Below are 25,546 nucleotides of genomic sequence, written 5' to 3'. Positions count from 1 at the left end.
TTAGTAGGGCAGCAGATTGACGAGGTTAGAAAAATTATTAATGTCCTCAGTAATTTTTAAATTCTCAAAAACATGCATGTTGCATGATACCCAAGAAAAGGGGTAGCATGCAACAAACAAATTTTGCATTAAGTGTAACGGAAACCCCAAAAGAATTTGATAAGCATTCTCAAGGACTGATCTTATCTTTTAGTTTCCGATCTAGGCAATTTACGTTACTCTTTAAAAAAGAAATAAAAGCAACATTTTGGAAAAAATTATGATGACATAAAAAAAAATTTAAACATTTGGGAACGTGGGAGAAAACCAATCTTTTTTTAATCTGAGTGCCACGAAAAAATGTAGAATTCCTTCACAATATTTTGCATGGAAATTTTTTCAAAAGGTTTTCTTCTTTTAAAACAGTATGAAAAATATGTATACAAATACTTTTTTTTTTAAATTTTAGAGTCAGCTGTACTTTTAGATGCTTAAAAATTGAACTGATTTTTTTTAGCAAAGAAGTCAAGGGATTTCTTTTTTAACGAATCATAAGATACAGCTTAAAAGCAAATTTCAATTTTTATTTTGTTCAAACATATTATTTCATTGTTATTTCATAAAAAAAAACATTGAACTTATCTCTTAAAGAGCGACGAAATAAAAAACAAAAATTATTGTTTCTTAGTCTTGCGACGATATCCTTTTTTGGGTCCTGGTTTTTTTGATGATTTGTTTTCATTGTCCTCTGGTTCCTGCTTAACGCATGCATTTGGCGGTTCTTGCTTAACAATGCAGTCCTTCGTTGCAATCACCGTCTGGTTTTCCTTGGTTTTCTTCTCCTTTTTGAACTCTTTAACAAGTTCCACTGTAACGGCTTGGCCAGCTTCAACCAGAATTTTCCGGCGTTGTTGTGGAGGAGCAGCTACAGCTGTACGGTTTTCTTTTAGCACTTCGATAAAAGCTTCAGACCATGATGAATCCGATTTTGATTGATCCGATTCCTTGCCATCAGGAAGTCGTTTCAAAACTTGTTGTGGATCTAGAGGAACGATCCCAGAAGCTCTAAAGCCAGAGCGCAGGTTTGTGGAAGCATTTGTCAGAGAATTTATAGTCTTCTTCAAGAGTTCTGGAAAATAAGCCTTCGGAACAGTCCCTTTGTACTTCAATTTATAGTCTTGCAGATTAGATCTCCATTTAATTTTCAATGGACGAAAAAAGCGATGTCTACCCGCATAAATAATGATCATAACCAAACGTTTCCTGAAGAAGTCAAACGACGATTTGATGAATCGTAAAAAAACGTTTAGCAAACGGTTATTGACAATGTAAAATACATTGCTTTAATCGTGAATTTTGATTTGATGTTATTTTGAATATGTCGTTAGGTTATGTAACTGTTAAAAACTGTTAAGGCACTTATATGGAAGAACCGTTCTTCAAACAGTTTAGATATCGTCCAATAACACTAGTTTACAAAATTTTAAAAAAATCGTGAACTTGACTAACTGATCAACATTTTTAATGTAAAATCGGGCGCTGAATCCGAAAATGAAATTAAAAAAAATCTCAGTAGAACCGTTTTTGAGTTATGCTCCAAATATGAAATTTCGGAAAAATTAAAAAAGTTCTTGTACTTAGATTAAAATATCTCGGACGGCATAACAGTAATTTGAAATCTCTCTTTCGCATATTGAAGGTGAATAAATTTTCTATCGATCATCTGAACACTGTTTTTGCGTTTGACCAACAGTATTGCTGATATTAGTGACTTTATGAGAGACAAAAATGATAAAAAACGCACTTTTTTAAAGAAAATTTTGTTTAAACGAAAGTTTTAGACTTGATGGTAGCATTTAAAAAATCTGATTTTCTTTTGCGCTTAAATGTCAATTTGAAACAAAGATTTCAAGTGGTTATTTATCAAAATCGGTTGAAAATTGAAGAAGTTATGGCTACTTAACCATAACTGTAATTTTTGCAGTTTTTAATAATTTAACGAACCGCAGTACACTTATCATAGTATAGGAAGAATGAAACATGATAAATCTCACTCGCTCCAAGTCAAAATTATTTATTAGCTTACCAGAAGGTCACATGCCAAGTTTCAGGAAGATCTGACCATAGGGAGGGTATGCTTAAGTCTCAAACGAGAATAAAATTTTGAGGTATTTAGCCCGATAGGAACGAAAAATACTGGTTTTTCATCAATAACTTTTTTCATCACTAGCTGATTGTTTTTTATGGTTGATTTTCTTAAAGCCTAAGTTGAGACAAATATTTCACCCGAAGACTGTAACTCGATTGGATTTGAAACAGAAAAGTTATTGCGGTTCAAAGGCCGCAAATTTTGTCCAACACGCAATGAGTACTTTTTACGCATTGCGTTTTATACGACAATTTTCGACCAAAATACAATCTTTGAACCGAAATAACTTTTCTGTTTCAAATCCAATCGAGTTACAGTCTTCGGGTGAAATATTTGTCTCAACTTAAGCTTTAAGAAAATCAACCATAAAAAACAATCAGCTAGTGATGAAAAAAGTTATTGATGAAAAACCAGTATTTTTCGTTCCTTTCGGGCTAAATACCTCAAAATTTTATTCTCGTTTGATACTTAAGCAAACCCTCCCTATGGTCAGATCTTCCTGAAACTTGGCATGTGACCTTCTGGTAAGCTAATAAATAATTTTGACTTGGAGCGAGTGAGATTTATCATGTTTCATTCTTCCTATACTATGATAAGTGTACTGCGGTTCGTTAAATTATTAAAAACTGTAAAAAATACAGTTGTGATAAAGTAGCCATAACTTCTTCAATTTTCAACCGATTTTGATAAATAACCACTTGAAATCTTTGTTTCAAATTGACATTTAAGCGCAAAAGAAAATCAGATTTTTTAAAAGCTACCATCGAGTCTAAAACTTTCGTTGAAACAAAATTTTCTCTAAAAAAATGCGTTTTTTATAATTTTTTTCCTCATAAAGTCACTAATATCAACAATACTGTTGGTCAAACGCAAAAACAGTGTTCAGATGATCGATAGAAAATTTATTCACCTTCAATATGCAAAAGAGAGATTTCCAATTACTGTTATGCCGTCCGAGATATTTTAATCTAAGTACAAGAACTTTTTTAATTTTTCCGAAATTTCATATTTGGAGCATAACTCAAAAACGGTTCTACTGAGATTTTTTTGAATTTCATTTTCGGATTCAGCGCCCGATTTCACATTGGAAATGACCTTCAGTTTACTGAGTTCAAAAATGCTGTAAACTAGTGTAATCGATCATGGAAACCATAATTTGATATTCAAACTGTACATGTTAATGTAATTCTTGAAGTTGTTTTGTAAAAAGATTTTTACAGTAAAAGTCGTAACACGATTTGTCAAAATGATCTTCCAACGTAATGCGTACGTTTTTCGGAAACGTACGTGAATAACACGCACACATATGAACAAATTTTGGAGTTTTCGGATTAAAAAAACTAAAAGTTTTTGGGTAATCATTTTATTTACATACTAACATTATCTTATTGCATATACCTTAATTATACATTAGAAATACTAATATGTATTCCTCCATTAGGCGTAGTTCGTCCAGTTCTGATTTCTTCCACAATTATTTTGCCTGCGCCGAAATTGTGTAGCAGCTAGCTGTCTTAGCCTGAAAGAAAAAATAGAATTGTTCTTATATTCTATAAGATACTTTCACAACTTTGTTTTTGCTACCTTAGTTTAGTTGAACAGGTGCAAAAACAATAAACTTTTTCACTTACCTGTTACAAAAACAAACAGCCCGATGCTCCTTGCCGCTGTGTTGAAACTTTCACAGCATCGCGTCGCCATAATCGCCTTCCTGCTGTTTGATTTTATCATCCTTGACGTAATTTATCGGAAGATTGACACCGGCGTTCCGAATTCTCCGAAATTGATGAAATTATGCTTAGAAACTTTTATCAATTGTTTTCCGTCGAAAAGAAAAAAATACCGCGACGGACTGCGACAACAGAAAACATGACTGGCGTGGCGAAGGGCAGAAAACAATCAGTGGTGCCAAGTGAAGAGATTTTTCAAAAACACAATATTAAATATTTTGTCATTAAGATTGTTTGAATCATCATTTATATCGTTAATGAATGATACATTAGTTAAAGTAGAGTAAAGTAAAAGCGAGTATTGAGTGGGATTTAAAATGAATGAGAAAAGATGATTTGATCATAATATTTTTTGGAGTGAAATCTGCCATGTCAATAATATAGACTTAAATTTCAGATACAGATGCCCGACCTCAATCAAATCCGGCATTAAACATTTTCGAATTATGTAAGGAGACTCACAAACCACGAGGAAAACTTAAAGATTTCATAAACTTCAACTGATTTTTTGCAAAATCATGTGGCATCTCTGATCCGCATTTCGGTCATTTTTGACAGACCGCATCAACGCTATGGGTAACGGTTCGAAATCATTTTTACGATTAGAGAAAAATTTAAGTAAATCGTGCATACCATTCGTTCACCTTTCCAGATAGCATCACTTTTTCACATAAACGTTCATGTTTCGTTTTTAACGTTGTCGAAGTAAAGTTTAATAAAACAGTTACTTTTACTGAGACAATCACCATTTCTGGAGCTGTAGATGTATCGTATAGACTGTTTGAGCTATAGTTTTTTAGTATGCGGGTAGCGGTTGACACAAATGAGTACTATTTGGTGGTAAAAGCACAAACCGCCCGCATAATTAAAAACAGTTGGGGATATAGTACTAACTATTAACTTAATATATTGGTAGCAGTACCAGTATGAAATATCTTCCAAGTATCATTTCATTATACATGTTCAAAATTTTATTACCTCAATAAATTATGACAGGATCGTATCAGTGACAGTGACAATATGATATATGATTTAGTAAGTATAGTATAATAAGAGAATAAAAATTTGCAACCTTTGAATATTGTCTCTGGACCTTATCCAGGACTCTAACAGTGTACGACAAAGTTTCCTTATATTTTCTTAGCATTAGACATTAAATTAAAAAAAAAACAACATTGACAACATTGTATGAGTTAGACAAGTCGTTATCATTTCACCTCTTGCGGATAATAACTAATATTGTTATTTTAAGATGTAGTTGTGAGCTTATGCATTTTTTCGCTCTTGGGTTCAGCATCTGCTAATTTTCACTTCACTTCGTTAAAATTTGTGTCGGCAACCCCACGCCAGGTTCGGAACTGAAAACTGTGTTCAAAATGGCTCCGAAAAAAAAGAATCACGCTGAGAAAAACACACAGAACGCGAAAAGTAAGTAAAACTATATTATATTATCGATAAAAACTAGTGAGATTAAATAAAACTAATGAAATTACAGAAACAAAGATCTCTGCTGAGCGGAGAGCGGAAAAAAAATCTACTGAAAGGCTGAACAATGCAGATCTGCACAAATAGGTAAGATTGTATAATCCATGTATAATATCAGAAATAAAAAATAAAAATCTCAACATTTAAATTTTTTAATTTTATTTTATTTTTTGTGGGAAAGAATTGGAACTATATTGGTTATGGTACAGGGAAGCTCTTTTTAAAAATATTTTACAATATGCGGAACGTATGATTGAGCGTTATTTTTACTACAAACTACTATAAGCAAACTATATCCATTGAAGTTGAACAAATCTATGATTTTGTATTCCAACGTAGCTAGAACATTCAGGTAGATTGTTTTGCTCGCCAAAAGTGGATGATATTTTAACCGTATCCAATAATGTAGCATGAAATATTTGTTCGAAAAAATCGCTCTTTTTGAATGGTAAACATGCTTAACAGCCCTTTCCCCATATGGTACTTTAACAGATAATCATAATACAGATTGTTAATATGGTCTGTGTTATTGTACATATACTGTTCACTTTACAATAAACGATAACGTTTAGAGACAATATAGAATATTCTCTATATATTGTAATTGATTATGCGGGCGGATGTTGTTTTCGTGGCATGCTTCAATGACGGCCAACGAAATATGGCTAGCCAAGTTATCGCCAATTAAAAGTTTCGGATTTTTTCCACCATTAGAATCTGTTTTTTGGAAGTAAACAAGAACAACTTTGAAGAACCACTTCTCAAATAAATCGTTGTCAAACCAAACCGTAAACAGTTCCTTTTGGACCATTCTTGGTCCAAGTGTCGTAAAGATGTTTACTTTTATAAACGACGAATGGTGGCAAAAGTGTTCCTGAAGCAGTTCCGGCAAACATGACCGACGTACTTACTTTTGAAGAGTCCATTATACGGTCAGCATGTTTTGCGCTGCGACGTACGATGACTTTGACTCGACCAGGATCGTCCGTCATATTGGTTTCGTCATAGTTAACGATGAGATTTTCAGAAACCCCTGAGAGAGAACTTTCAAGATTTTCGAAGAAACGCTGTACTGTTACAGCTGAGACATTAGCTCGGCTGCGTTTTATATTTTCACAGAGACGGTGGCTGAGCTCCTTGTGGCGTTCCAAAAAGGAAAAACACCAATCATTCCCTGGACAGTTTTCCTTGAAACGAGATTCCGTTCTTCCCATCCGATTAAGATAGCCTTTCACTACAAGCCGGACATCGGTGCGGGTAAACGGCATTCCCCAATCAGCTGCTTTGATTAGTCCCTCAGCTAAACGCTCCTCATCCGAGTCTGATAGGACCCGGGGAGCTCCATACTTAATTGAGCACACATCGGATAAATCCTTTTGCATATTCCGGCTGATTGTTGAAGGGCAGATTCCGTATATTCTAGCTGCTTCCCGCAGTAACATATTCTGGTTCCGCACTTGTTTTATTGCTTCCACTAACAGCGGCCTTGAGTAGTTTCCATAGACCCGACTTCCCGGGACTCTCTTAGGCGTACGAGGCATTCCTGAGTGGTACCTGTGATATTTCGCACGAAATATATCATGATTGATGCACTTTAGTTGATTTTTTTTACTTACGCAGTCCAAATCGAGTATTAATTCACCAAATTCTATGCACGGAATGGAGAAAATCGTAATGTAAACAAACACGGGTTGCCAAATTTATCACACTGATGCGGGTTGAAAATGATGAAAAAAGAAAAAAGCAACGCGCCGCTTAGAGCAAGTCCAATGGTGTTGGGAAAAAGTGGTAGGAATTTTGTTGGCTGTAGCACAGATGGGAATTTTTCTATCGCGAAAAATAGACCAAAAATGTTGGCCGTCCACCGGTGTGATAGAAAACGATGGTATAAAATTGGGGGCAACCAGCGATGCCAAGTGCATTTGCTGTTCAGTATTTTTACTATTTTTCCTATTTCGAATTGATCGTTTAAAAATTGAAATCAAATTGACTTTATTGAAATAGTAGTGCTAATACCATTCTTAAAACTTTTTCTAAGTTGTTGAGAGAGTTTTGCATTGGATAAGTATACAAGTTTCACTTAACTGAGCATGTCTCATTTATGAAACAACAGCTTTGTTGATTTTGTTTGGTTCCGGCACGATTTTTTTTCATAAACGCTTACAAATCTTTTAAAAAAGTGCTAATTTTCTGTCGAAACGTAAAAAATGCTGCATCAAAATTTCTATTTGCCTGACCTAGGTTATTATATGGTAGTGGTATTGTAACGTTCTTCCAATGCTATGAGTAAAATTCTCGAAATTGTATGGGCAAGTAGAGCACAAATGAAAGTGAATTTGGTCTTTGATGGACTCTTCGAATTTAAAGGTTTGCATATAATTTAAATTAAGTGTTTTTGTTTGGTAACTGTTAATACAAACTTATATTGGTCGTCCGTTTCATTTCTTGTTCCTTCTCTGAAAATCCAACCAGATCCCACCTGTGGAACGTTCCGATATCAGAACCGTTCCTGACCTTGTTTCAACAAAGAGATCAGTGATCCAATCCACCGGAAGCCAAATTTGGTGCATTCCGGCAGCACAACCTAAAATTTGGAATATGAGGTTTAATTATAAAATAATTTGCGTTTGATATGATTGACACTCGACGAATTAACAGCGAGGGTTCCGTTTTCTAAAGATGATGGGCCATTAAAGGCGGCGTTCAAACCGGTCATTCCGACGGAAGAACATTTTTCAAATAAAAAAATGAAATTCCTACTCCCGAAACCGCTCAAACAAACAAAATTTATTTACCTAGCTTTCTGGCATCTCTGCGCCTCGAAATATACACCCAAAATAATTTAGAAATTTATTCTACGGTATTTTTCACGTAAACGAAGATTTTGTTGCATCTGATCGATTCTACGTGATTTTGTAATACCTTCATTCCTTCCTCATAGACGACACATGAAATTCACGTAAAGTCTTAGTGAATTCAATTTTTTCATTTTTCTCAAGCGTATGGTTGAAAATTCTTATTAGAAAAAGCTGATTTTGTTAGCCGTCGTCAAAAATGTTTTTGTCAGTTGACAAAGGAATTTGTTCTCAATCGTCTTGAATCTTGCATATGTCTTCTGGTAAGTGCAAATGATGCTACATTATAACTATTTAATTTTTAATTTAACATCTTTCAGTAATCGCTGTGGCTGCAAGTGCCCTTTCGTTGGAACTGGTGGTGGTCATTCGTTCTTTGGTTCGAGTCCCACCGTAGGATGTCCGGGTTAAACGAAACGAAATTACGCAAGGTAAATTATTTATCAATATCATTAATTCTATTTTAATTATTGATTTTTTTTTCTATTTTCTACAGGATCCCACAAAGCAACTCGCCGGCCAAAGGTCCCGCATTTTGTTTAGATCACGAATTTAGTATAGTGTGTGGCGAAAGATAATAAAAATAAATTTTATTTACGATAAATTCATTTTATTTTCATTTTACTGCCCAGAATAAATACTTAAAAATTAGTAGAAGAGATCCAAATATCATTTAATAGCTAAACAAATTTTTCGTAGCTTCCATCCTCATAACATGTTGAACGTACTAGGAATTCACGTAAGTTGTACGTGATGTTCATTGAGCGAAAATTCCTATTAGGGGAGCGTTTATTTATTTTATTCGTACAAGTCACGTGAATATCAATTGGATAAAAATTATGTTGTTTTTCACGTAGCAGCTACGTGCAGATTATTTTGGGTGTATGATAGCCAATTTAATTGGCAAGGGCATGACAAAAATTGGCTGCAGGTTTTAAAGAGTTGATTAACTTCTTTGTAATTCGTATCAATTTAAGTGATAAGAGAATTGTTTACAAAAGAAAATATCACTTCATGTTAAAATCCTGAAATTGGTCAATTTCCTTTATTTTCCCCTCAACTGAGGTTTTGAGCATAAGAAAGATGGCAGCACCGAAGCGTTTCATGCACGAATACGGTATTGCAACGCCGACTGTATCACTCGGTTCGGTGTTGCAAAACATCGTGTTTTTCTATCACCCTCGGCCAAAAAGTGTTATACGATACAAATTTTGCAGCGCGAAACTGTTCGAATATCAGATTTTCCCAACACCGGTGTACGGCAAATGTGTTGTGATGTGTTGTAAACCTTCGAAATTTCTATCTCCATCTCAACCAGTGAACTTGCTCTTAGGTTGGAATTCTGTTGCGTCTTACCCCGGACGAGCAACTGTAACATTAATACGTTTATTTAAGTAAACTTAAATATTTTTTCGTATCTATTATTTCACAAACAGTGTTTGTATAAAGTACTTGAACCAATATAAAGTTTGTAGCAGCAATCATCAAGCCAATCCGTCATATGAGGTAATGTTTTTTTACCATGAAAAAAATTGAAAAATTTCAACACCTATTAAATAATTTTTTTAATTTTTTAGAAGGGTCAAAAAGAAAAAAATTAGTACTTAGAATGAGAACTACTATGTTTACGATACTTTGAAAGTATTTTGCGATAGCTTATTTGCATTGTATAAAATTTAAAAATGAAAAAACGATTGGGTGTGCAAACGTTGCAATCTACCCCGCTGTTGCATGATGCCCCGTTTGACGGTACATAGCCAAATGAAGAAAATATATAAATCAAGCAATATTTCAATGATCTAGGATGATTCGGAAATAAAATTGAAATAATGTGGCAGTTTCAATTCAAATAATTTTTATTCACGATGGATTGCTAGCGGTGCGAGAGTAAAAAAAAAACAAAAAATATTTTTCTTTTTCCGGATTGATTGAAATAGTTACAGTTACGTACCAAAAAAATTGGCCATACGACTCAAGGCGACGTTTGGTCGTTACATTTCTATGATGGGTTATGTTCTTTCGGGATTCGTACAAAACTTATGAAAGAAAAACTGAAACAATTATTGTGAATTCACACAGTTGTTCATTTTTCGCTGATTTCGCAATGGGTACATTTGGAATTTTCATGGTTAAAAATCACACATAAGTTAAATGCAGCTCCATATATTTGCCGAAAATGTGAGAAACTTTTTTTGTGAAATGTGTGAAATGATTTATCAGTGTACGGAAGAAAATAAAATACACGCTGATACACAATATTCCAATTTTGAAAAATCTTGTCGCATTCAATGATAACATAAATATCGAAATGAGGAATAACAGAAAGCACCCTGTGTTAGTCAAACATAGATATAAAAACACAATAAGATCCATTGTAGCCAAAACCAAAAATATATTGTATATTTTTAAATATATAGTAAATATACAGTAAGAGATAAAATAAAAGATCGCCAAAACATGTTAAGAATTATAAGTGGAACAAAATCTGGTTCCCATCCACAGGTCATGGCTAAGCTTTATCCACCATTGAACAGAAGCATACTAGAATACGGTTGTGTGGTCCACAATAATGCATCAGCTACAACAAGGAAAATACTGGACGTTGTTAACAATCAATGCTTGAGGAAAATCACCGGAAACACGAGATCCACGCCATTGAATGCGTTAGCTGCCTTAAGTGGACAGGAACCGTTACATCTGCGACAAAACATGGTTACAGGAAGAGAGATCGCCAGATGTTTCCACCGTAATAACATTGTTGGTCAACAATTGAGCATGTTGTCAAACCATCAGATAGATGATCCAAGCAAGTACACATACATGGAAAGAATTTATATGGCTGATAAGGAGTTGTTCAGCAGAATTTCACCAGTGGTTAAAATAGAACAACACGCGAACGTGACGATAAATATACATCTGAGCGAGGACACAATAGTCAAAGCTAATACCTGCACAAGGAGACTAAAACAGATGACACTGTGTGTCATGTATGGTAAATTCAAGAATCGAGGGAGAATCTTCACTGATGCTTCGAAAGAATCGAATCGTTGCGGTATTGGTGTGTACATACACAGCAAATTTTTTTTTCGCTGGAAACCAGCAAAATTTTGCTGGTTTTTGTCCCGCTGACTTTCCAGCAAAATTTCCAGCAATTTAAATTGCTGGAAAAAACAGCAAACGTTAATGCTGGTTTCCAGCAATTCAAATTGCTGGAAAATCAGCAATTCAAATTGCTGGAAAATCAGCAATCCAGATTGCTGGAAACCAGCTATTTCTTTCAACACAACCGGCAGTATTTAGTATGAAATTTATATTCAATTCAAAATTAAAGTTTAATATTGGCTGTGCATATAATAAGCAATAAAAACAATTATTTTCTCCCATTTTCAATAAGGGATTAATTTATTTTCCAAAAAAAAAAAACTTTTTTTTTTCACAACTTTCACACCGGCTCTGAGGTGGCCGCTTCGTGCCAAAATGTTGATCATCCGCCACCTGTAAAAATAGTTTTGATGAGTATCTTCTATGGAATATATACACACAAAACTTTCGAGACTCCACTTAGCAAAAATGAGCTGTTACTTTCCGTTAGCAAAAATTTTTTTTTACTGTCCAGTTAGCACTTTCCCAAATTGTCATGACTTTTGCTCAATTTGAGTAAAAAAAAACCCCTTTGCTACTAATTTCAGTATTTACAGTAGCATGGACTCAAACTTTTAGGACTTTTAGTTTCTACTCGAACCACGGTGCAACGTTTCTTTTTGACAGGAATTTTGTTTTGTTTTGTTTTCGGATCAATCAGTCGTAATTTTGGAATGTTTCGATTCCGTTTTACCATTAAAAGTTGTGCGCCGTGTTTTGTTTGCCGTTCAGAGAGAGTTCATCACATAATGCTCCGAAACCTACCTGTCCGGCCGGATACGATTCAAACGATTTTCGATGGTAGTGGAGGATGGAACCATCAAAATGTTGAATACGATGGTCCTTCTCTTTGCCGATTCCCGAAGACTTTTCATGTTGGCCGTTTGGATAAAGCTCCAGCGGATGGTTTGTTTTGGTTTGAAACAATTTTAAGTGGAATCGGAATTTTGTTTGGTAAGTGCGATAAATAATTGAAATTTAGCTTAAAAGAAAAATAATTCAGCTTTGTTTTTCAGGTTTCACTATTTCTGAAGTTATTCGAAAAGAAGCGACTGTTTCCAAAGTTCGATAGAGTTGCCACTTCCAGCGAAAACACATCTCCAGTTGAAGGGCTACTCACAACGGCATCCGGTAGCCGCGACAACGTAGGATTGCCCTAAAATCTGCCCGAAAATGAGGAAGCCGGTTCGATTAATGCTGTTAACGTGGGCTCGGAAGTTAACGCGGATAAGGTCATCATTGGATGTGGTTCAACAGCCTTGGGCTGCCGTATTGGAGTCGTACAAAATTTGCATTCAATAATATTTTGATAACGTTGCTTTACGCTATCAAACGCACTGGAAAACGATCGATCTAGAATTCACTAGAGGGAAAAGTTTTCAGTTTATTTTGCACGGTAAGTTTCTTTTCAAATTAATTAAAAATTTAATTACTTCCAAACCGAACATTTCACATTTCAGGTCAGGTGAAGGAAAACGGTTGGAGATTACGAAATGTTGTTTGAGTTTGTTTTCTTGATCGAAGAGAATTTCAAATTGATATGTAACGAACGACAAGAGAAATGGATACCACCATCACAAACATTCGTGCAGAACAAAGTTACGAAGTAAGTTTAAACCGGAAGCAGCCGCCGAATGAAAATTTTCATACAAGGTGCATTAATTTTTTTATAGGGACATGTAGCTTCACACGACTGTTCCGCCTGTCGGGGGGAAGCAGACAGCCATATGCTGGTTAAACGATTCTACAAATTGACCGCGAATGGCAGCGCTGATGTCACTGGCCCAGAATGCATTTTTATTAATGCCCAAGTGTTTTGTGAGTAGTGTTAAAAGAAACATCAATTGAATTGAAAATATGTGACGAAACAGTTCTTATTTTTTCAGGTTTTGGGATTGTTAAGTGAACTACAATTATCGATAGTAATTGCATTATTTGTTACCTCTCCTGGTATAAGCTCCGGATGATGCCAACATTGAAATCAAAACCCCACGGCGGATACATTTGAAGCACTACGATTAAATGGGCAATGTTTGCCTGAAGTAAATTCAACAACTACGCAAGTGCAACGCGGTATGTATTGATTTTTATAATCAATGTTAAATGTTTTTTAAAAATGAAATATCAGAATTTTGAATTATTTAGTAATCTTTTCTAACTTTTTGTCCTTCCTTGATCTTGTACAACAGTTACATTAAAATTTCAATGAATAAATTAAATAAATGCATAGAAATTATCACTTTGTGTATTAAGCCCCACACATGGCAAAAAGAGTTATAAACGTGACATCTTCGCCGACTATTTTAAGGCAAACTTAATTATTCTCGCGAAACTCAATAAGACTGCCTATTATTGATTATTATTATTTTCGTTTCCATACTAAGCAACTTTCACATTAAATTTATTTTGAAGAAACTTCATTATTTTTGTTTTTCAGATTTTTATGAAGTTCGCGGTGAATTCTTGGAACCGATGGAAGAAAAAGTTCAATAATTTTCCGGAATGAGCTTTATGGTAACGACAATTTTTACTTTCTTATTTCATAATCTAAAAACCCTTTATCTTCTCAGGACCATCATTCGAATGTCACAAGTCGCCAAACTTGTCTACCATAATTTCCATGATTGATGGAAAGGAAGCTTCCGAATAAAAGGACATCTTTTAGCTAACGAAAATAAAATAAGTAGGACATAATTCCAAATTTCTTTTATTTTAAAAAGAAACCCCTTTATGAAAAATAATGAAATTTTTTATTTTACTCAAACTTTAGTAATTTTTAAAAAAAAAAATTTTGCTAACATTTTAGCAAACAATCATTTTGTTTACTGAAAAATTAGTAAAAATTTAGTCCGGACACTTCCGACTATTTTGCTAAATTTTTATTAATTTTTTTTTGCTAAATTGATTGCTAAGTTTCTAGCTGGTCAAATTTGAGCAAAATTTTGCTAAATTCCGGCCTCGAAAATTTTGTGTGTACCTGTACAATAAAAACTTACCCTTGACTTGATGCCTGGTTGCTAGAATATAGAGGAAAATAAAATAATTATATTAATTTAACCTTAATTCGTAACATACACACAAAATTTTCGAGGCCGGAATTTAGCAAAATTTTGCTCAAATTTGACCAGCTAAAAACTTAGCAATCAATTTAGCAATTTTTTTAAACTAAAATTTTAGCAAAATGGTCAAAAGTGTCCGGACTAAATTTTTACTAATTTTTCAGTAAAAAAAACCATTGTTTACTAAAATTATAGCACAAATTTATTTTCCCTTAAAATTACTAGATTTTTAGTAAAATTGAGATTTCAATCTAATCGTTGGTTTTCTACAATGAAAATTGGTTTGTGATTTTAAATGAAAAATACTGGATAGTTTAATTGGTTTTGAATTTATTTTCAACTGCGTCACCCACACCACTGTGAACATCCGAATTCGGGCCTTGAGCAATAATTACTGTTTCATCCGGCATCAGGGGGGTGTTTGCGGTCGGCCAGAAAAACTGAAAATTGAATGAAAGAATTACGTTTAAACTTTTTTGACACGGACTGTTTCAAATTGATTCAAATGAAACTTTGTATGCAGATCTATTAGCTTAAATAATCAGGATTGCTTGTAGTAACTTCATGTGTTACTGATTTTTGGAAAACATTAGCAAATGCGTTAAGAAATTAACGCCAAAAAAAATTCTTTAAACATTTTCTAAGATGAATAACATTCAATTCACATGTTCCTATTATGGATTCAGATTTCTCAGACTTTTTTTACATACAAAAATTCGTACTTTACAACGGAAATAGAAAAAGCAAATGACTGTTCATGTAAAACATTTTTAACAGGAAATATTATTATTTCTTAAGTGCAAGTTCAACCTACTCAACAATATTGACTTGTCTCAAATAAGTAAAGAAGACACAAACATTTAACCAGTATGGGCGATTATTTTTTAATTTCAACGTTCGTCGAAATGAATGAAAACATTCACAGAGTACATTCACAGATAGTACATTTGTTTTAATTGCTTACCAATCATTTGACAGAGGTCGCTGGCACAGCAGCCATTGTGGGCTCGGCAACGGTGCTTGGGGTCTCTTAGCTTAGCACTCCCATCGGCGGTCGCTTGAAATGTCGCTTCACCAAAAGTTCGGTACTTCAGGCCGTAGTTTGGAACAGTGGCAGTGATTCCACCGAGGCCGGTTACTTCCAACAATTCCGGCAGACTGGTCGAAATATTCTTCCAGGGCTTGGCGGGCGTCCAATTCAATATGCTGAATCTCTGAATGGAAATAAGCTGAAAGAAATGGAAAAAATTATCAATATGGAATTACGCATCACAATATTTCGATACGAACATATTTCTATTTTTTCTTTTAAAGTCCTGAAATCAAAATACCTCTAAAATAGTATATCGAAGTCCACTCACTAGCTTTGAATAGTCTATTCGGCCTGGAATTCAACTGGGTGAACTCCACCAAAAGGTCATAGTCAAGAAAGAACATCTTATGAAGACTACACCGTACCCAAGCAACCAAAAGTCGCGTTTTTACTTAAAGATGGAACTCCGAAGTTCACATTTGGCTGAAAAAATGTTTTACGGGAACTTCAGGTGACTCTTGTCGCGTAAAAGTTACTCAGGAACTTCCATCGCCCTTTGAAAGGTTAGACTATCGATAACGGGACTTCTAAGCGCTTTTAATGGAACTTCTCTCAAGAAGGTCGATAATATTCGCGTATCATTCCAAAACGCACCATTAAGCTACTTGAAGGTGTTTTAAAGAACCTATATGGGAAATCTAAGCGACATGTCAAAAATGTTTTTCAAGAAGGTCGATAACGTTCGCGTAACATTCCAAAGCGCACCATTAAGATACTTGAAGGTGTTTTAAAGAACCTATATGCGAATTCTAAGCGACATGTCAAAAATGTCTGTCAATTTCTTGTCATGGTATTTGTTTTGTTTATATCTGTACTGATATTTACAAATGAAATTCAAGATTTTTTCGAATTTTTTTATAAATGTTAAGATATTCGAATAAATTGTTGATGATGCGAATTTTTGTTATGTTTCATATTGTGTACTGAAAATCCTTTGAATGAAATAATGTACCTTCTATTGACCAACCCACTCAATTATCTCAAATGACATTAAGTTTAAATACTAATCATTACAGTGGCAATTAACTATTGCTGGATTGGTCAAGAGGCTGGTGAGTTTCATTGCAACCTAGAGAGCAGCGGTTCAATTCTCTAGGCGTGTAATCAGCTTTTGTAATCAAAACAATATAATTAAAATCAATGAGATAGACCATGATAGACCGGCAACCTAGCAACTTGACATGTGGTTGTCAGAGCAATCTGTCAATCTGATTTTTTTTTCGGCGCGTAGAAGTTTCTTGACATTCTCTTAGAAGCTGAATAGCGTTCTCTACAGCCACCTAAACGAACTTGAAAGTAGCTTTAAGAACTTAAATTTTGGGCTGATTAGCATTCTCTTCAGACACAAACGAGAGCTGATTAAGCTTCTATGGAACCTTTTTAAGGGAATTCTGGTTGCTTGGGTAATCACTACGGCATGGGAAGATGCTGCTCCAGCTCCCGAGATCAAAAACCAAATTTCACACTGGAAAATATAAAATAAAACCAATTATCAGTAAATTTTCTAATAGGATTTTCGGTTAGGACGATTCCAGAAACTGATTTTTTTTTGTTTACGGAACTGGTGCTGCTTGCTTTTTAAAAATAACAACTTACTTGTATATCCGGACCCGGACTCGCTATCGGAAGACATTACTGCCTTTTTGCACGTTCCTACGGCTATAGTTCGTAGCCCCAAAAATGCAATTGAATTTGCATCAAAGTCCTGCAAAAGAAAACAAACAGAAAAACAATTTTTCAATTAGATCTGTTCCTCCTGGAAAAATTAATCTGAAACAGCGCTTCGTTCGAATTCGAATCTGAAATTATCAATTCGTTGCATCCTGGATTCGCCGGTCCGGAACACACAAAAATCGTGCGCAGTTGAAATCTCCTTTTGGCAATTGCACTGCCTCGGAGATTTCATGCTTTAAGCTTTGTCATCTGTTAAGCTGGAAAAAAAATCAGTTCCGAACTCAAAAGGAAAGCAGTGGACAGTTATTTTTGTTGTTCTGGATCAGCTGTTCCGGAAGGCAACCAATTAAAAATTTGAGCTCTGAACTCGAACAGATCACTTACGAAGAGATTTTCATGTGTAGGCCACTTTAAACAATCATTCACTTACCTTTTTTTTATATTTTCCTAGAACTTTATAAAAAATGACGTGCTGCAAACTCCCGATGCAAAACACAACATCGCCATTTTGGGCAAACTGATCTGACACTGCTGAAATTGAGCAAATTACGACCGTGGTTCGTGTCCGTGCTACTGTAATGAACTAAAATAAATAGCAAAGAGTTATGTTTACTCAAATTCAGTAAAATTTGCGAAAATTTTGTAAAGTGCTAACTCATCAGTAAAAAAATATTTTTGCTAAAGGAAAGTAACAGCGAAATTTTGCTAAGTGGAGCCCCGAAAGTTTTGTGTGTAGAATCTCACCTTACTTTAGCGTACGAAACAAAAACAAACTCCAAATTGACAACTCGATTGCTGATTTTCCAGCAAACTAGATCAATTGCTGGAAAGTCCAGCAATTTGAAAACCGATTGCTGATTTTTCAGCAAAAATGACAAGCACATAACCGAATGCTGAAAAATCCAGCAATTCGAAAACCGATTGCTGGTTTCCAGCAAAAATTTGGATTGCTGAACGTTTCCAGCATTTTTTTTTGCTGGAAATCGAGGCAAAAATTTACAGTGTAGAATACTCCAACAAAAGGCACTATTTTCGATTGACCCAAGATTGTTCTATAACAATTCCCGAATAGCCAGGATCATGGTTTTAATATAACCGAACCATGATATCCATGTTTAACAATAAAATTCATCCTAATATCTAGGTATTATTCGAGCACTTTAAAATATGAAATCCCCATAAATTTCAAGATAACCGTGAAAAATATCGTTAACTCATGAAATTTCATAGTTGTCGAATGTAAATGAATCATTGTATTTCAGCATTCTTCTTGTGATTTCGAATGTTACAGTATTTTTCATGGTAAAATGAAAATCCGAACGATGATAAACGGTAGATTTTAGGTTTTTTCACTCGTTTATAATTTTTCGTGTAGAGGAAATTTTTCATACGCGCCATTGTTTACGTTTTTGCGGTCAGAAGAAGTTCGCTTGCATTCAAATTCTGGACAAGTTTTTACCAAATGTTTTTGGTATTAAAGGCCGTAATCAGTTCGGAAGGCAATGGCACCAATTCAGGTAACGGCGGTGAGTCCTTTTCTTGTACGTAAATTCTAGTTTTGAAAACTAATTAGAAATATAAATAATAATATGAAGCTAAACTAATAAGAAAAATTATTTTCCAGAGGCAGATGCAAACGGCAGAATATCACCGCCGGTACTTCAGGCGTAAGCTGCAAACAATTTTGACTTCATCAGATAGAGGTTCAGCGCACAAACTGTACTCGCACATACAGGACATGGATCTAGAAGGTGAGCCGGAGCCGTCTACCAGAGATTGGTTGCGCCGGAGGTCCACCGATACGCAGTGCAGATGGTGAATTTTTAAAAAGAAACAAATGTATCTCAGTGAGTGTAAGAAAGTTTTTATAATAAATAAAATTAAAAAATGCAAGGTAATACAGCTTCTTTTTAAATAATTTTTCTGGGAAGAGAATTAATAAATAATAATTTCAACCATGAAATTTCACGGTCGTGAAGGCTGTTTCCATATTATGATCAAACATTGAAGTTCATCATCGTTAAAACAATATAAAAACAATGAAAATCGATGAACTTTACAGTTTTCGCGAGATAGAACTGGAAGTTGAAATGACCATAAACTTCATAGTTTTGTGTTCTAAAATGTATGGAAAAAAGTTGATTTTTTCATTGTTAAGTTGCTTAACAACCCCCTTTTTTCATGGTAAATTTTGCCGAAACCATAAATTTCACTGTCAAAAACTATGCATTTGACAATACACAGTAAATGAAAATTACCGAGTTCGGTAATTTGTTTTACAGAACGTATTCTGTAATTTGAAAATTTTCGGTAATTGATTAATCTGACGTCTAGTTTTTACCGAGTTCGGTAAACCGGTTCTTGATTTACCGATGTTCGTTAATATTTATGTAAACAAATCACTTTGCCGTAAATTTTCGGTAAAAAAACACCGAAAACTGTAAACCAGTGTCGATGTCATCGCAAACGTCAAATTTCGAGCGTCCGTTTCTGGCAGCTTTGAGTGCAACTGTCTCTTTCTGATAACCGCGATGTACTACCGTGTGCTGGAGCGGGATGCTAAAAATAACAACCGTGGCCGTTTTAGTCTGTACTCGATTCTTTCGCCTGACATTTTCTTGTTTTCGGACATGTTATTCGTTTCGGTCATCGCGCGCCGGTTTTTGAGGCGAGAAAAAAAAATATGTTTATTCGATGCGTATTTCGCTTGAAACTCCATTGATTGTTCAAGGATTCGTCAGTCAGTAACACGTAATACTATTTGTGTTCCGGTGTGGAGGTGATTCTGTTTCCTGTTTAGAAAAAAAAAGCAAATTTGAAGTCTTCCGATGTGTTTCGGCCAATTCAACCGTGATGTCTGTCTGAGGTAACGCACAGAAATCAGCTGACAACAGACAATTCCACTTTTGCCAAGAAGTGTGTGGGCGGGAGCCCGAGCAATCAAGAAGGATGAGGTTATGGAGTTCCTGCTGTCAAAGACTTGTGTCCGGAGGTGAGAAAAATGGTAATCGAATAACAATCATTCCACCAAATATTTGCTTTATCTTTTCGAGTTGGAAACCTAATTTATTCGTTTATTTTCAGGTTTTACTATTTGCATCGGATGTGAAAAAAAGTTCTGAACGGACTGCCTGTTTCCGGAAAACGATCGTCTTGTCGTTTGGGGTTGCTATTCGCAAGAAAAATCCGGACCCGAAATAGCGGTGGCTAATGGATTCAGGTTCAAATTGAGCACCTTTCCTTCGCCTGGGATAATCATCTTTTTGGATTAGGATAGTGTTCCGTATGATGAGCCAGCGTGAAGGATTAAATTTCGAATGCAGCCGATGCACTGATGGATCCAGAAAAGTGAAAACAAATCATCTCGACGTGAGTAGCTCAAAACTTAGGTAAATTCCTGGAAAAAAAAACTCAAAACTTACCACTGAAACGCGCAGAACGCCCTTTAATCTGTATATTTCCTAAAACAAAATTTATTTGAATTTTCCCTCTGACGAGTTTATCATGTTTCACTGATTTTTTATTTCATTTTTTTTTGGTTTGGATAAAAAATTGAAAGGATCTGATTCGTGTGAAAAATTCATTCGACCCGGTTGGTTTTACGGGATTGCTCGATGTTGAAAAGAATTCAAGTACAAAAATGAAGATTTCAGGTCTTCCATATTTTTTTTGCTTGTTTTGATGTTTCCCTCGTTTACAGGAGCTTCTACAGATCGGAAGTATCTCTACCGAGGGCTCACATTGCAAGGACCATCTCAGCAGCAGCCAGCAGTAGAATTAGGCCACGTTCAGATATAGTACGCTTGAAAATCGGACAGCGTTCGAAACTTGTAAGTACTTTTGAAAGAACAACAAATAAAAATGAATGTGAAAGAAAATATTCTTAAATGTTTTCAGGTTTTTCAATTTCTATAGAAAAGGTTTCCAGATAGTTTTATTTGACTGATTGTAAGGTAAGTTGAAAACTTCCAATGCCTACATGTTTCGAATGAAATTGAATACCTACCCATTATTTTCATATTAATAATTATCTCTCTTCATTTGATACTACAATAGTTCTAACCAAGAGATTTTTTTAATAGAGATTTTGGTGATTTCGAGAATCTAAAATTTTAAACAGAAATGTCGTCTGGAAAGAGATTTTTTGTCTAAAACTAAAATATCTTATTTGGTTTTCAAATCTAAAATTTGAAGCACAGCTTGAAATTCCCAAAATGTTAACCAGAATCAATCTGATCGGAAATCAGCAACACACAAATAAATTTACAAAACAATATTTAATCTTTAATTAAAATTTAAAAAACAGTAATTAATCTTTATTTTTTCAGTAATCATTCAAAAATGAAGCACTGATCCTGTGCGTTGGTTGGTTCTGGAATAATGAAAAGCGAAAGGAAAAGTTCAGGTGGTGCGGTGTTAAACGGTGGATAACTGAACACTAATTGGAAATGAAATTTCAAAAGTGAGAAGTCTAAAATGGGATTTAATATGACAAAGATTATTACATATTTATTTATGTTTCAATTTTCAGAGTACCGTGAGGCGTTGATTCTACGGCATTCAGCGAACATTATCTTAAAAATTATAGAATTGGTAGTGCTGGCATGCGTGCAACAAAGATGGTATTATTATGTGGCATGTGATTATATGATAGAAGAATAAATATTAAATTGAGAGTTTGTAAATATATTCCAAACTATTTTCTGAATATAACTATTTCATATGGTTGAGCTTTTAAAACATTGTGCGGTTAGTGCTTTTGTTCTTTATTATTCGGATTATCATAAATAAAACGTATCAATTGCGGTCATAGATTAAATTAATAATTAAATAACAAAAAATATGAACTTCAGTGGATTTACATAAAATGATTAATTAATAACTTGAAAATGTTAATGACTTTTGGTGAGGTTTAGTTTTGTCTAACTTTATTAGGATTCTGCGAACCAGTTGCATTGCAGCTTTAGTATTCGAATGATAATTTGGATATATGATTTTTTTAAATTAAAAACAATTAGATAGTAAACACTAAACAGCATGTCTGTTAAGAAATGTTGTGAGGCGTTAACAATATATGTATATTAATTTAATTCCTATTTTATATTTTTTAGCTACAGTCAATTTGAATTCATTGATTTTCACAATTCTCAATAAGGCATGGATCCCGATGGGAAGGTCGAAATCCTGAATTACCGATGTGGTTTATTTCGCACAGCACGAACTTCGATGTGAGATAACACGAGTCGATTCCAGAAAGTGCTCCATGCAAAAAAAAACGTCGTTTTAACTGAGCCTCTATTGCTCATCAGAATGGATATGTTTCGCTTGTAGTGTCGTCTGAAAATGCCAATAATATTTACTAAAAACTGTCAAACGTTCGTAAATGTTTACCGAACATCGTAAAACATTCGGTAATTTCTGTTTTGGTGCACGGCGTCATCTCGCGTAATAATCTGTGCATCATAAACTCAAATTATCGAATATTTTACGGTGTTCGGTTAAAACTCCTAAATTTGGCAGTTTTCGGTTAATATTACTGGTATTTTCAGACGACACTACAAGCGAAACATATCCATTCTGATGAGCATTAGAGGCTCAGTCAAAACGACGTTATTTTAGCATGGAGCACTTTCTCGAATCGACTCGTGTTATCTCACATCAAAGTTCGTTATTTCGGTAAAAATAAAAAATACCCATTTTTCGGTAAAAAATACCGATTTTTCGGTAAATATTACCGAATTTTCGGTAGTAATTACAGACATATCGGTAAAAATCACCGGATTTTTGGTAAATATTACCGAACTTTTTGAAGTTGTCTGGTAAAATTTACCGGTAATTCGGTAGTAATTACAGATATTTCGGTAAACTTTACAGATTGTTCGGTAAATATTACCGATATTTTACAGTTTTTTCGGTAAAAATGATCCATATTTCGATTATAATTACGGTATTCCGGTAAAAATTTTAGGGATTTCGGTAAAAATTTTAGGGATTTCGGTAAAAATTTTAGGGATTTCGGTTAGAGTTTTAGGTATTTCGGTAATAATTACAGGTGTTTCGGTGAACTGTACCGGTTGCTCGGTTCATATAACCGAGCTTTATAGTTTTTTGGTTAAAAATGACCGACCTTTCGGTAATAATTAAAGACATTTCGGTTCAACAATACCGGTTTTCGGTAATATAACGAGCTGTCATGTTAACAACTGTCAATATTTTGACAGATGATCTGCCGAGTTTTGGTTATTTTTTACCGAAAAAGGTCCGTAATATTTGACAGCTGTCACTCCTCGGCCATGAAAAAATTACCGAACAGTTTAACGAACTCCACATGTTAGGATTTCGGTAAAATAATTACCGAACTCGGTAATTTTCGTTTACTGTGTACATTCAAGGTTGCATGTACCATGATTCGCATATATACTACTATACTATAGTCTGAATCATAAAGCTCATGGTTGCGTGAAAATGAAATTTATGGTATTTTCACAATGTTTTTCTATTCGGGAACAGCTGAACTTACGGCTATTTGGTATGCTATGAAAGAAATAGAGAAGGAAGAGTACTTATATTTTGTAGTTTACACAGACTCAAGATCATCTTGCCAGATACTAGAAAGGGCCAGGGCAATAGGAGAAGGTGAAAGCCTGATTGCGGAAATTTTGAAACTAGCCGAAAGACGGGGTACTGCATTCCAATGGATACCCAGTCACACGCAAGTAACTGGTAACGAAATCGCGGATGGTTTAGCGAAAATGGGACTGAATGAAGAAACACTGTTATTTGATAATAAACTACTGCTCAAAGACACATACTATATCTTACAAAATAGACTTACATGGCAAACTGAACAGTGGTACATAAGAGAGTCGAGTCAGAAAGGAGCAAAATACTTCGCAATACAACCAAGTTGGCCCAAAGAAGTTTGGTATAAAAAGCAACAGTTCAAGGGGAGAGAAGTGCGTCTGTTAAACCGCCTTATGACAGGACATGACTTCTCTAAATACTGGTTAGCTAAGTGGCACATCGAAAATGATTCGAAATGTGAGCTTTGTAAAGTAGATGAAACAGCCGAACATGTTATTCTTCATTGTCCAAGATACAACAGCTTTAGAAGCATTCACTCGTTCGATAATAAATTCCAAACATTGATTGAGTTATTTCAAACTGGTAACATTGAACTATTTAGGGAGGTAGCCAATTACGTAACAGAAGCAAAGCTTGATTTATGAGAAGACAAAGAGTCAAATCGCACAAAGATGTATGGACTGCTGGGCATATAGTCGTTGTCACTGGCCCATTTATCTGGAGCAGAAAGCTCCAAAAAGAAAGAAGAAGAAGAAGAAGCATTGAAATTTTCCAAAGTTACACGCTAGAAACTATTAAACCATTTAAGATTCAAAAATAACCATTTTTGACCTTTTCCCGGGAAATGTCATTTTATGAGTTCTCCATGAGAACTCATAAAATGACTTTTCGGGGAGAAGTAGAAATATGGTTATTTTTCAAACTTAATCAGAAAGAGTGGAGAAGTAAAAAATGGATATTTTTGAACCGTAATTAACTGCAATAGCAATATTGAACTATATTGAAAATTATCGACAAAATTAAGCAAAAACACGTTTTTCAAATATGTTATTTATATTATTCCTTGTTTTTCTGTTCTTATTTACAATTTACCATAGTAATTAAGTGCCTAGCGCTAGGTGAACACCAACAGCGGTCGAAACACCCGATAACATTTGTAGCAGCAAAAGTGATTTTCCCCCACGATCACCTAACGTCGGTGCCGAACAACTCCGGAAGTGGTGATCTCATGCCTGGGTGGCATTTTGTTAATCCGTAGCTTCAGCAAATGGCCAAAATATCTGTGTCGCAACACTAGTGTTGTTCGTTTACGGTTGAATAATTTACTGGTGACCGGCGGGTGATGTTTCTCAAGTAGTCCAGTCGGTTCCAGCTTCTTCCGGATGGTGAAAAAACGGTCGTCATAGTATCTCGCATTTCGCACCAAAATGATAAAAAAAACCTAAAACAAGAATGCTTAATTCAGTAACACAACTTTCTTCCTTGGAAGGCTAAATCAAAAGAAAATAAAAACTTACCGGATTATTGAGTGAGGACCGCTTCCCGATAGAGAGAGGAATATATGCTGATATGAATTTCAAGCGGGGTCTTCTCATCCGTGTCTTGAAATATGTTTTGCTAGGTTGGAATTTCTATTTAAAGATAATCAATAACACACTATTTACCTTTTATGTTTACCAACAGATTTGATGTGTTCCAGAATTACTTGGACCGATTGAAATGATGACTCGATTCAGTTACGCGGTATACACGCTCGGCCATATTGAACCATAAATGCTTGAAAAATAACCATAATC

The 25,546-nt window shown here is 34.8% G+C and overlaps 5 long non-coding RNA genes across 6 annotated transcripts; 3 read left to right on the top strand and 2 right to left on the bottom strand.

Annotated features, from left to right (window-relative positions):
* The first annotated feature begins 2,518 nt into the window (after nucleotides 1–2,518).
* LOC129738929 (uncharacterized) lies at nucleotides 2,519–21,946 on the top strand. Its single transcript, XR_008735691.1, has 3 exons — nucleotides 2,519–2,652; nucleotides 21,494–21,627; nucleotides 21,697–21,946. It is a non-coding gene; the product is annotated as an uncharacterized LOC129738929 (long non-coding RNA).
* Nucleotides 7,629–8,769, top strand: LOC129738930 (uncharacterized). Its single transcript, XR_008735692.1, has 3 exons — nucleotides 7,629–8,461; nucleotides 8,519–8,629; nucleotides 8,695–8,769. It is a non-coding gene; the product is annotated as an uncharacterized LOC129738930 (long non-coding RNA).
* LOC129738927 (uncharacterized) lies at nucleotides 11,874–14,033 on the top strand. Of its 2 annotated transcripts, XR_008735689.1 has the most exons (6): nucleotides 11,874–12,293; nucleotides 12,356–12,945; nucleotides 13,013–13,157; nucleotides 13,226–13,412; nucleotides 13,777–13,853; nucleotides 13,910–14,033. It is a non-coding gene; the product is annotated as an uncharacterized LOC129738927 (long non-coding RNA). The 2 variants fall into 2 exon arrangements; XR_008735688.1 differs by having other exon boundaries at nucleotides 11,874–12,945.
* Nucleotides 14,735–17,764, bottom strand: LOC129738928 (uncharacterized). Its single transcript, XR_008735690.1, has 4 exons — nucleotides 17,596–17,764; nucleotides 17,088–17,196; nucleotides 15,363–15,627; nucleotides 14,735–14,838 (listed from the first exon to the last, which is right to left on the bottom strand). It is a non-coding gene; the product is annotated as an uncharacterized LOC129738928 (long non-coding RNA).
* A 2,840-nt stretch (nucleotides 21,947–24,786) lies between the features above and the next one.
* LOC129738926 (uncharacterized) lies at nucleotides 24,787–25,507 on the bottom strand. The gene is made up of 3 exons (XR_008735687.1): nucleotides 25,415–25,507; nucleotides 25,268–25,351; nucleotides 24,787–25,191 (listed from the first exon to the last, which is right to left on the bottom strand). It is a non-coding gene; the product is annotated as an uncharacterized LOC129738926 (long non-coding RNA).
* Between the last annotated feature and the right edge of the window lie 39 nt (nucleotides 25,508–25,546).

Source organism: Uranotaenia lowii, chromosome 1 (assembly GCF_029784155.1).
Source record: "Uranotaenia lowii strain MFRU-FL chromosome 1, ASM2978415v1, whole genome shotgun sequence".
In the NCBI taxonomy this organism is placed as follows: Eukaryota; Metazoa; Arthropoda; class Insecta; order Diptera; family Culicidae; genus Uranotaenia; species Uranotaenia lowii.
Note: the sequence above shows the minus strand (reverse complement) of the source record. Positions and strands in the feature narration are given on the sequence as shown.